Here is a 6,484-nt window from a genome sequence, read left to right on the forward strand (position 1 = left end):
TAGCTAATCACACAGGTAACGCCCTAAGGAAACCGAAAATAGAACAGGGGCTCCTCCGGCCTGCAGTGGGAGAAGGCTCTGTCCCGTCGGCCGGGCCTGCGACCGGAGGTACCTGCAGCAAAGCTCAGCTTCTGGGAACAGCGTGACTCAGGGAAGGTCTGGGCTGGGCTCCCGCGTCCCGCATCCCGCTAGCAGAGGCCCCCGCCGGCCCTGCCACTCCAGGGGTCTGCTCCCTTCCCCGCACGCACTGGCTCATTCCCACCCGCCTGACAGGGCCACTGACTTGCCGACAGGAACGCTCTAAATACAGTCTGAGTTAGTGCAGAAGTGCCGATGGGATCCAGCTTCCAGAAACTCGGATCACACATGAGCCACACAGCAAACCCACAGTCCATGAGGAGGAGCGGGCCAGTCTCGGCCAGGGACAGAATCATCCCCAATGGGCACCGGGACGGCTGTGCTTTGGGATTTGGGGCAAACGCTCGATTGACACAGCAGAGACGGGCAGGAAGTAAGAGGAACGGGATCCAGGAGAGGCGTCTGGAATGACTTGTTCTGCGGGAGCTGAAACACCGACACCGGACCATCCCCAGGAGAGGCGTCCTCCTACTTCTCCGATGCCCAAATCCAGGCCCATTCCTCCCTCACCCTCACGTCTAGATGAGACGCGGTCAGCAGCCCAGAGCTGTCCACGGCTACCTTCTCCAGGGCCACCGTCTGAATTGCCCGGCGTGAGGAAGGTGGCACCGTCAGGCCCTGGCCCTGCCTCTGCCTGATTCCACGGTGGCTGGGGCAGGCCCCATGCTCCACTCAGGGGTCCCACCTGCACCCCTTCCTCAGAACGGCTCCTAGTGGGGCCACTCAGGGCCTGGGCCAGGCCAGAGCTGCCCCAGGGAAGCTGCGTGCAGACCGAGAGTCTGGGATGAGGCCCTGAGCAAGCCAAGTGAGCCTGTTCACAGCAGGCCTCATGTAGCCTTCGACTGCTCACGAGTCCCGTGTGCCTGAAGGGCAGAGTGTGTGCTGTCTCCTGGCCTGGTGCTCCTGCAGCACCCCGATTCTGGGAAGCGCCTTTGGGGGTGCTACAACCAGAGGACCGCTTTGATGAGGGAGCTGCAGTGTGTGCAGGACTCTGACGAAGTGTGAGCCTGGCTGGACAGAGTGCGTGTGGGCAGAGGAACTGCCAGCTGTGTCCAGGCCTGTGGCCCAGGAGAGGGAGCAGACACAGGTCAGGGACCTACAAGCGCACGTCCACCAGCTCAGCCCGGTTTCTAGGCTTCACAGAACTCAGGATTCTTGTTTCTGCCAAATGTACAAATGCGTGCTGACTTCAAACCCGAAGGTCTTCCGGTTTATGAGATCTGAGCCTCGCTGAGGCAGACCATGCGGGTGTGTGCATGCGTGCTGCAGATTGTGTGGGTGTGTGCACGTGTGTTGCAGAGAGGCCGGTGTGTGCACGTGTGCTGCAGATTGGGTGTGTGCATGTGTGCTGCAGAGCGGCTGGTGTGTGCACGTGTACTGCAGATTGTGTGGGTGTGTGCACCTATGCTGCAGTGTGCCCGGTGTGTGCACCTGTGCTGCAGACTGCGTGGGTGTGTGCACGTGTGCTGCAGACTGCGTGGGTGTGTGCACGTGTGCTCCAGATTGCGTGGGCGCGCGCGCGTGTGCTGCAGATTGCGTGGGCGTGCGCGCCTGTGCCGCAGAGCGGCTGGAGCAGTTCTGGTCCCCGCCAGTCCTTCAGCACTTTGCTGAGCTTTGCCTTGAACTCTGTGCAATCACTTGGCCAATGGGGCGGTGGCGGTAGAGCAGGAAAGGAAGAGGGTGTCTGAGAACCCATTTTAAAGCTTCACTCTTCAATGAAAGATTTTCCCAATTAACTTTAAAAATTTTATTGAAACGAGGGTGACATTTTAAAGTCAAGACGCTGGTTTCTCCCCCTGTCTGCACTCCCTGGCTCGCAGCTCCACACCCACAGGTGACACAGCCCGGCCCTGCCCCGGCTTCTGTGTCACCCGTGGTTAGCGGGTCCCTCTGCTGCAGCCCAGGGCCTGACACCTGCAGTGGGGAGCATGGGAGGTACCTGTCACCTAGAAACTTTTAATTCACTGCTGTGGCCTTTGCCTCTGGCCAGGTTCCATTTTTTTGAGACGAAGTCTTGCTCTGTCACCCAGGCTGGAGTGCAATGGTGTAATCTCGGCTCACTGCAACCTCCACCTCCCAGGTTCAAGCAATTCTCCTGCCTCAGCCTCCCGAGTAGCTGGGACTACAGGTGTGTGCCATCACTAACTGTGCCCAGCTAATTTCTGTATTTTTAGTAGAGACGGGGTTTCGCCACGTTGGCCAGGCTGATCTCAAACTCCTGATCTCATGATCCGCCTACAAAAAACTAGGACATCTGTGGGCAGCAGACATCCGTGGCTCCTCTAAGCAGGGCCCCCGGGGATGGCAGGGGTGCCCACACTGTCCTACTCTGCCCCAGTTCCCATCAATGGCCACTTTCTCAGTGCAGCAGGGTGGTGAGTGAGAAGGTCAGGCATGAAACCCACACGCCCAGGAAGCTCACTCTGGCTGCTACCTGGTCACAGCCGCTCGGGCCCATCGGGGCCCAGTGATGGCTCCTGGCATCCGGCCCAGGTGCCTATGCACGTCTCTGGTTTCCTGTCTGTGCAGACTCAGAAACCACCATTGAATCAAAACCTGTCCAGGAAGCCTCGTCCCAAACAGGGTTTGGTGTGCAGGTCGGTCTGTTTACACCCAGCCATCTGCACCGTCTGTCTACACCAGCCCTGCTTTCCAATCGGGCTACTGTGTATTTTGGATTCTTGACTCTCTCCGCTGGGGAGGCTGAAGATGCTTCTAAGGCTAAAGGTTCCATTGGCCCAAAGTTGGTACAAGAGGGTGCCAGGAAGGAAGGATGGCAAGAGGGAAGGAGGGAACGTGCTTTGCCTCCCTGGGTTTCTATATTCTTTGAAGAGTTCAGCAATCACCAGAAGCCACATCATCCCCAATTCCTAACGCACTGACTTTGTCACCTGAGTAGATTTAGAAAGATTCCCAGGTCCTGTTGAAAGCTTCACCCAGCAGATGTCTTGCTCCCTGAAACGATTCTCCGATTCCCATACCCAACCCAGTCCACACGCGAAGCCCACTGGAGACACACAGGCCCTGGCTGCAGGCGGTGGCTGAGTGCTTCGGAGCCGGGTCAAGCTGGGCGCCTCTGTCCTGAGCCTCCGTCTCTCCTAATTCCCCGAGCCCATGTGGTGACTGCGCTGGAAAGGTGCTGCTCCGCTCCACCACACTCTGATTCCTACCTCCCTGAAGCCCAGGTGTACACACCTGGCACACCCGGACCCAGGCTGCTGCCCCAGCCCCACCCGGATCACTGGATTGGGAGCTACTGGGCCATGCGGTGATGCAGGCTGCTCTCAGATGAGCCCCACCGAGGTCCAGCCAGAGCTCCTGGCCATGCCAGGGCAAGTCCAGTGCAAGCCTCAGCTCAGTTCCCTCCTCACTGATACACGCCCACTAAGCCTGTGCCCAGGGCAACGCCCCCCCCACCCCAGGACTCACAGGCTACGGTGAGGCCAGACCCAGGGTGGGGGTGGGCAGGTGGGATCCCAGGGTGAGCCCTCAGCAGCGCCTGGCGTCCAGGCCAGCTTCCCACAAGAAGGGGCATCTGAGCAGGGCCTGAAGCTGAGAAGGTCTTGCTGTGTGAGCAGATGGGGAAGGGAGCACCTGAGACTCCCCGGTGAACCACCTGCCAGGAATGCCCAGGCTCGCTGGAGGCTCAGGGGCAACGTTGTGGAACTTACAACGGCAGGACAGGGAAAAGCCAGGGCCTGGGTGCCCAGGACGGGGCCCAGAGCAGAAGAGCAGTGGACTCCAAAGGGGCCAAGCGTGGGGTCTGTGGGGGCCAGGGTCCCTGGCAGCAAACATCAAGCAGGCCCTGGCCCGTGGGCATCAGGGGCTGTGCCTGACGGTGTGTGTGGCTGTCTCAGCAGGGCCGGCACCCTTCTCCAGCAGGCAGAGGTGAGCAGGACCTGGAGCAGCATCACAGTCGGCTAAGCGTTAATAATAAGCCATCGTGTCTAACCCTACAGCCCGAGAGAGGTGGGTCTGCACCGGCACGTCCTAGCAGGCGGCCCGAAGCTGCACGTTTCAGCCTCTTCCCACGTCTGCACTCGGCAGACCTTGGCGGGAAGAGAATCGGGTAAGAACTGCCCTCTGCCCATGAGTCTCCACACATGGGCACACATAGAGTACCTCCACACCTGCGCGCACACACACACGCACACACAGAACTGTGCCCTGCATCTCTCTCAGCACACACATATACACACACACTCAGAAACTGCACGTGGCACCTGAGTTTCCCTGTGTGCACACACATCCACACACACACACACAAAGAAACTGCACACATCTCCTTGTGGATACACACATGCACACACACACTCAGAACTGTACACAGCACCTCGGTGTCCCTGTAGATACACACATGCACACACACACTCAGAACTGCACACAGCACTTCGGTGTCCCTGTGGATACACACATGCACACACACACTCAGAACTGCACACAGCACCTTGGTCTGCCTGTGGGTACACACATGCACACACACACTCAAACTGTCCACAGTACCTAGGTCTCCTTGTGGGCACACACATGCACACACACACTCAGAAACTGCACACAGCACCAGCAACTGGGTGTCCCTATGTACCTACTCTCCTCCTACCCCTGCCCGTGCACCCACCCTGGGCTCTGGGTCTTACTTCCACACCAAAATCTGTTCTCAGCCTTCACCCTGCTACAGGAGGAGCTATTCATGAATTTAGTGACGCAAGGAGCTTGCAGAGCGAGGTCCTGAGAAAACCTCTAGCTTAAATTTGTTTCGGGTTTTGAAATGTGAGCACACCGTGGACGATTTTAAGTGCAGTTTTACATGTTCACGAAATTGGCCACCTGATACTGTTGGCAGATTTTTCTGCCAAACTAAGAACAAAACACCTTGAAATAAAATTGCAAGTATTTTAAAATAACTCCATTTAGGCCTAAAGTAATTTCTATCATGAAATCTAAACAGCAACATTTTCATCCGAGGACTGGAATTACCTTCTGCTGGATGGGGTGGGCTGCCAGCCCCGGGGACAGACCCCGCTGCCCAGACGCCTTTCCTGGACGGCAGTACGTGCTCTCCTCAAGGAACTGAAAATAACTAGGAGGAGAGCCACAGTTCTGAAGAGTTCAGTGATTCCCAGTTCTCTCACACTCAAAACAATACGGTAGTGAAAGAAAAAAAGAGGCCGCAGAGTTCAACAGCAGGTTTCCAAGATGCCGCCCAATGGCAACAGCGGTCCTGGAAAAGCACCGAGAGGGGGAGCAGCCTCTGGGAGTGACGGTGCTGACACACTCTACGTGAAAAGCATGGCAAAACCATGGAAGCCGTGGAACGGTTCAGGTCTGGGATGAGATTCAGGGACGTGGCCGCACATATAGTGAAGGCAAAGCCGGGCGAGGGGGCGACTTGGGGTGGGTGACCAGAGGGTCCACGGTGGGACCGTTTCAAGCGGAAGCATTTGCCTTGCCTGTCAGTGGGAGGGATAAGCCTGTGTCTACAGACCCACCAGTTAAGACAAAATTTGGATATCATATTATTATGGTTGAAGGAAGAAAATAAAATCATATGAAAGACTGAAAAAAAACAAAATGAAGAGCCATCTTCAAGCTGCAGGTGTGCCTCCAGCCCTCTGCCCTTTGCATCCTGACCGCGCGGCCGTGTGATTTCTATCAGTAGCGAAGTGCCTGCCATCTACAAGTTCCTCACTGAACTGGATTCTCAACAAGTATTTGTCAATGAGCAAATGGAGACGTCGCTAAGGTTGCTGGTCTGCAACAGGAAGCAGCCTCCATGAGACACGTGGTCACTTTCTTTTCACCAAACACCCTGCACATATCAAGACGCACAGGCAATTCTGCAAACAGCGGCTGTTTCCAGGGAAAGCCCAGCTGCTACAAGTGCAAATCCAGGAATCAAGATTCCTAAGGCTCCTGAGCTGTGATGCCAGAGCAGGGGCCTAACTGGGGAAGAGATCCCGCCAGCCTGCAGGGATGCGACCTCAGGACGCCCCTGCCACCTGTGTGGTCGTCAGGCGCTGGTGGGTCCTGAGGGTCCCAGCGGCACCTCTGGTGGTGGAACGCGCCCGGGAGCCCTGGGGCTGCCCTGCATGTGCAAAGCCCCTGGGGGCGTGGTCTGGAAACCGAGGCAGCCTCGCTGCAGTGCTGGGCCTCATGGCAGGCGGGGTAGGGCCTGCACTATGGCACTGGCGTGACACGGCCCCTCCTTGGCTGGCGAGCAGGTCCAAGCCAGCCCCACGTCGGGCTGGTGTGTCTGGATCAGCGTCTCTGGCTGACCCTGCACCAGCCCTTCAGAGACCCTTCACCACTTCTCAGCCCTTCCCGTGCCACGGGCAGTAGTGGCGCT

The 6,484-nt window shown here is 57.5% G+C and overlaps 1 pseudogene; it reads left to right on the forward strand.

Annotated features, from left to right (window-relative positions):
* Window positions 1–5,334: 5,334 nt before the first annotated feature.
* On the forward strand, window positions 5,335–5,680 carry LOC135274194 (peptidyl-prolyl cis-trans isomerase NIMA-interacting 4-like; annotated as a pseudogene).
* Window positions 5,681–6,484: the final 804 nt, after the last annotated feature.

The sequence above is a fragment of the Aotus nancymaae genome, unplaced genomic scaffold (assembly GCF_030222135.1).
Source record: "Aotus nancymaae isolate 86718 unplaced genomic scaffold, 86718_ANA_hifiasm-v0.15.2.pri h1tg000011l, whole genome shotgun sequence".
Classification (NCBI taxonomy): Eukaryota; Metazoa; Chordata; class Mammalia; order Primates; family Aotidae; genus Aotus; species Aotus nancymaae.